Here is a 6,000-nt window from a genome sequence, read left to right as displayed (position 1 = left end):
ACGGGTGGGTGGGGTGGGCCCAGCGCCGGTTGTGGCCCACAGGCTTTTTCAAGGTACGGCCGTCTGGGCCAGTGTCCATAGTCTGTGGCCAGCAACACGTGGGTCAAAGCTAAGCCATCCCCTGCCCCTCTGGAGCGCCTTTCCCTTGGGTGAGGTGACTGCTGCTGCTGCCTGGCAGTGGGTTGCATAGCTGCCGCCTCTCCTCACTTCCCCAAACTGGCCAGGCCCTGGTTTGCACCTGTCCCTTGGGGGCAGCCCCTCCTTCCTCTCCAGAGGAACATCAGAGTAGCCACCAGCTCTGTGGCCACAGACCCCCTTGCCCTGCTTCGTGCCCTCCTGGAGCTTCTGGACCTGCCCAGGCCCTCACTGCTGTCAACCAGTCAAAGCCCAGCTGCCTGGCTCTGGATTGGATCACCTAATTCTGAGCAGAAGTGGACCCAGCCCTGGCTCTTAGCCACAGAGGCTGGGGAGTGTTGAGATGGGGTCCCCAGGCAGAACTGAGCAGAGCTGGTTTCAGCTCCACACTGGTATTTTTGCTGGCTCTGCCTGCAAGGGCAGCTCAGGGAAAGAGGTCCTGCTGGGGCTTTGCCTGGAGTCCTGTGGTGCCACTTTCCACTTCAGACCTCACACAGGGTAGGTTTCAGAATGCTCTGAGCCCTGTGGGTGTGCTCTGTGGGCCTCTGCCAGTACTATAACTAACCCTTTAGCCTGTGTGGCCAGTTAACCTGGGCTCAGTTGTGACATTTCTGGTTTAGTGGATTCCTGACCATTGCACCCCTGTGGAGGCCTTGGGTCGGGGGGCTGGCCTGATGTTCATTCCTGCATGGCTGACCTTATCTTGAAGGGTGTACCTCAACAGATGCAAGGCAGAGAATGGCAGCCTGCTTGGGCCATAGTCCTCTGGGTAAATTCTGTTTACCAGGGGCTACTTATGTAGATTAGTGCTTCCCTCCAGAATCCTTGGTCTGGTCAGTTTGCTGAGCTGCTGCATTGCCAGAGTCTATCCTCGAGCTGGGGAGGGTCGAGGTGGGTTCTTTTTCTTCTTCTTCTTCTTTTTTAGTTTTTATATGTATTTTTAGTTGTTGATGAACCTTTATTTTATTCACTTATTTATATGCAGTGCTGAGAATCAAACCCAGTTCTTCACACATGCTAGGCAAGCGCTCTACCTCTGAGCCACAACCCCAGTCCTGTTCTAGACATCTTGCTGAAGCTCCCCTGGCCTTCCTGAGGAGCTGTGTTTCCCCTGGAGTGAGAGTGTTCTGTTAGTCTAGGAGTGTCCTGACAGATCCCTGGAGGTTCCTGGGATTGTGTCTCGGTGCCTTCATCCAGCCTAGCTACCTCAGTAGACAAGCTGATGTTGGACACACTGGGGTGTCTTGGCTTGTGTCTGCCTTCTAGTCTGGAGGCCGATGAGAGGGCTGTTGGGGCTCTTGCCCGGCTTGGGCTGGTGAACCGAGGGTGCCTGCCTGCAGTGGACTTGTCATGTGATAATGCAGCTCCCTGCGCATGTGTGGCGCCAGCCCGAGAGTAGCTGAGAGTTGCTAGGCAGGAGAGCAGGTGCTAGGGGCTCCTTGAGCTGAGGGTCAAGAGAACTTCTGGGACATACCAGGCATGGAGTCCCTTCAGCTCTGGCTCCAGGGAGGGGATGAGTGAGAAGCTGGGAGCCGTAGCCCAAGGCCAAGGAATAGCTGTGTGCCCCGTTCCTCTCCCAGACCTGACTGGGCTGCTGGAGGGCTGAAGCCCCTACCACATGCTGTTCCTGGGGTGGAGTGGTCTGGGGAGACTGTTCCCAGTGAGGGAGGTAGAGGGTATTTGCCTGATGTCCGCCAGTGAGCAGCAGCAGGCAGCGGAAGCAGGAGTACCCCTCTCCTGGGCCCAGCACCACTCCAGCTTGCCCTGAGGAGGGGGAGGGAGATCACTCACCTGCTCTGAGGGACCCCTATCCAGCCCATGCCTGAGCTGAGGAAGGGTGCCAGCCTCTGACTCCTGGCTTCCTCCCGCTCTGGCCTAAAGCCCAGCCACTCCTTTGACAGACTCCACCTTCCTTTTCTGACTCTCACCCCATTGACCTTCAGCCCCCACACAACTTCTCAGGCTTTCCCAGGATAGGTCATTCCTGGCTTTCCCCCTGGAAACCCCTGGTCTTCCCTGCAGGGTTACTGTACCTCCTAAAACATGTTCAACTTTCTGTCTGCCTGAGCCCCTCAGCCTGCCCCATCCTCCCTGTCTTCTATCCAGGGTGGATTCCTATGGGACTGAGAGCACTGGGGCTCATGGTGAGACAGAGCTCAGGTGCCCCAGGGGAGGAGACCTCCCTCGCTTCAAGGCTGTGGACTAGCCAGCCGGTTAGCTATGAGCGAGGTCTTGACCCTGGTCCCCCAAGCCTGGTGTGTGACAGCTCACAAAGGCTGGGCCACCCTGCTGTGCCTTGGGAGCCTGGAGAGACCTGTGGTGGAGCCGGAAGGCCAGGCAGGGTCTGAGCGGGAGCTGAGGTGACACAGCTGAATGGAGGAGGGAATGTTTGTTGAGGAAGGAACAGTTGGAACTCCTTAGCAGTGCTGCACACCATAGGGGCAGTGGCCAGTCAGTGGGGCCCTGGCACAGGCTGCAGGATAGGGGTTGGGGAGTGAGGCCACCTGGGAGGTCTGGGCAGCCATGGGTCGAGACTTCAAGGCTGTCCTATCAGGAATGGGAGCTTTGTGACATCTGAGACAGCATGGACTAAAGGATGGGTGCTGATGATGCTGCCAAGAGGGTCCTGGAGGGGACGATTTGTGTGAGAGGAGAGAGCAGGGGAGAGTATTGTTGGTGAGTGGGTGGGATCGGGGAACCTGCAGGAGGTACCCACCTGGGAGCCCTCTCTGGACTGGGAAGAAGGTGGGTTGGAAAGGGGCTAGGTGGAGTGTCAGCATGTCTGCAGGCAGACCCAGCTGGTGGAGGGTTTCCCCACTTTCCTGCACTGTCATTGTGATGGCATTGTCCTCACATCTCTGCCCCCTCCTGTGCTGAACTCTGAGCTTGGTGATCTGTGTCCCTGGGGCCCCCAGCCAGCGTTTGCAGGGTGCTTGCACAAAAGAATGGTAATGGCAAAGGGTGTTGTCTGCAGTGGCTAGAGCTCAGCTGGCAGAGTAGAGGCTGGCAGTTGTTTGGGGGCCTTCTGAGAGGCTTTTGATCTGTGATTATTGTCAAAAGTCATGCTAAAAAATAAACAAAAGTTAAGTTCAGTGGAGCTATCCAAAGAAAAGTGGTGATGGGTGGGCTGGGGTTGTGACTCAGCGGTAGAGCGCTGCCTAGCACGAGTGAGACCCGGGTTCTATCCTCAGCACCACATAAAAATAACGGCATTGTGTTGTGTCCATCTACACCTAAAAAAAAAAAAATAATAATAAATATTAAGAAAAAAGAAAAGAAAAGTGGTGATGGTCACACCTCTGCTCCCCTCCTGTCTCAAAGTGGTGATGGTCACACCTCTGCTCCCCTCTGTGGATGAATGAGAAAAGCAAGATTGCCAGTTCCAACTGTGATTCCCTCTGGATCTGCTGGCTTTTCATGTCAGCCCTGATTAGGTCAACCTCATGCTTATTATGTTTTTAATAGCAGATTTATTGAGATGTAATTCATATGCATACAGTTCACCCATTTAAAGTGTCACAACTTGATCTGGGGATGTGGCTCAGTGGTATAGTGTTTATCTGGCATGGATGAGATCCTGGGTTTGATCCCCAGCACAGCAGAAAAGAAAAAAACAAAACAACAAAAAAAAAACTGTACTGTTCAGTGGCTTTTAGTACATTCACAGAGTTGTGCAGCCATCATCACAATCAATTCCAGAACATTTTTTTCACCCAGCCCCTGGCAACACTGATCTACTTTGTCCTAAAGGATTGTCCCAGATTGAACATTTCATATAAATGGAATCATACCATTTTGTGTCTGACTTCTTTGACTCAGAGTAATTTTTAAAAAATGTTTTTTTAAATTTGTTGATAGACCTTTAATTTATTTATTTTTATGTGCAGTGCTGAGAATTGAACCCAGTTGCCTCACACATGCCAGGCAAGTGCCCTACCACTGAGCCCCAACCCCAGCCCATCAGGGTAATATTTTAAGGGTTTATCATGGCATATGTACATCAGTACTTAATTCCTTTTTATGTGGCATAATATTTCATGTTATGAATATACCAACTTGGTTATATATTTATTAGTGGATGGATATTTGAGTTGTTTCCATCTTTTGGTTGTTATGAATAATGCAACTATTTGCATATAAGTTTTTGTGTGGATGTATGTTCTTATTTCTCTTGGGTAGATACCTAAGAGTACAATTGCTGGGTTGTGTGGTAACTCTATATTTAACCATTTGAAGAACTGCCAGATTGTTTTCCAAAGTGGTGGCAGTATTCTGCATTCCCAAGACCAGTATACGAAGTTTCTTCTTCATGACCTTGTCAACTCTTGTTATTATCTGGCTTTTTGATTATAGTCCTTCAGTCCTAGTGGGTGTGAAGTGATATTTCATTGTGATTTTGATTTGCATTTTCTTTTTTCAAAAAAAAATTTTTTTAGTTGTAGATGGACACAATACCTTTATTTATTTATTTTATGGGGTGTTGAGACCTGAACCCAGTGCCTCACACATGCTAGGCAAGCGCTCTGCCACTGAGCTATAGCCCCAGCCCCCATGATTTGCATTTTCTGATAGCTAATGATGTTGGATACTTTTTCATATGCCTTTTGGTCACTTGTTTGTCTTTTGAAAAATGTTTATTTGGATCATTCATCCATTTTTAAAAAATATTTTTTCAGTTGTTTATGGACCTTTATTCTATTTATTATTATTATTATTATTATTTAAATATTTAGTTTTTAATTGTATTGGACACCATACACTTATTTTATTTATTTTTATGTGGTTCTGAGGATCAAACCCAGCACATGCAAAGCAAGCGCTCTGCCGCTGAGCCACAACCTCAGCCCCAATTTTATTTATTATTTATATATGGTACTGAGAATCAAACCAGAGCCTCACACATGCTAGGCATGCTCTGCCACTGAGCCCCAGCCCTAGCTCATTCATCCATTTTTAAGTTGGGCTTTTTTGTTTTAGCTTTTAAGCTGTGTCCTTTTTATACTCTGTATATAGGTCCCTTTTCAGCCATATGAGTTGTAAAAATCTTCTGTGACTGTATTGGTTTTCATTTTCCTTCCCTCTGTACTGGGGCTTGAATCCAGGGGAGCTCTGCCACTGAGCTACATCCTCAGCCCCTTTTCATTTTTTATTTTGAGGCAGGATTTTGCTAAGTGGCTGAGACCAACCTTGAACTTGGTATCCTCTGCCTCAGTGTCCAGAGTTGCCTGGTTTATAGATGTGTGCCACCATGCCCAGTTTGAAGTTTAAATTATTATGAGTTTGATTTCTCTCTTTTTTCTTAGTTGCTTGTGCATTTGGTATGTCATATACAGAAATCAGAGCCACACAGATTTATGCCTGTTTTCTTTTAAGAGTTTTATAAGATGGGTGCAGTGATGCACACTTGTAATCCCAGCAGCTCAGGAGCCTGAGGCAGGAGGATCACAAGTTTAAATCCAGGGTTGTCAACTTAGTGAGATCCTGTCTCAAAATAAAAAATAAAATAAGCAATTTTTTTTTGGGGGGGGTACTGGGGATTGAACCCTGGGTACTTAGCCACGGAGCCATATCTTACCCCAAAGATGTCTTGTTTTTGTTTGTTTTAGTTTTGGTACCTTGGATTGGACCCAGGGGTGCTTAACCACTGAAACTTCCTTAGCCCATTTTGTTTATTTTTAAATTTAGAGATAGGGTCTCACTAAGTGGCTTAGGGCCGTGTTTATTTCTGAGGCTGGCTTTGAATTTGTGATCCTCCTATCTCAGCCTCCTGAGTTGCTGGGATTACAAGTGTGAGCCACTGCACCTGGCAAAATACACATTTTTTTTTTTTTAATGCTGGTGATGTACCTTAATATATACAAAAAA

At 48.4% G+C, this 6,000-nt stretch overlaps 1 protein-coding gene across 8 annotated transcripts in view; it reads left to right on the top strand.

The window, feature by feature from the left end:
- Plec (plectin) overlaps positions 1-6,000 on the top strand; it is a 57,652-nt gene that overhangs the window by 3,794 nt on the left and 47,858 nt on the right. The window lies entirely within an intron of this gene.

This window comes from Marmota marmota, unplaced genomic scaffold (genome assembly GCF_001458135.2).
Source record: "Marmota marmota marmota unplaced genomic scaffold, marMar, whole genome shotgun sequence".
NCBI lineage: Eukaryota > Metazoa > Chordata > Mammalia > Rodentia > Sciuridae > Marmota > Marmota marmota.
Note: the sequence above shows the minus strand (reverse complement) of the source record. Positions and strands in the feature narration are given on the sequence as shown.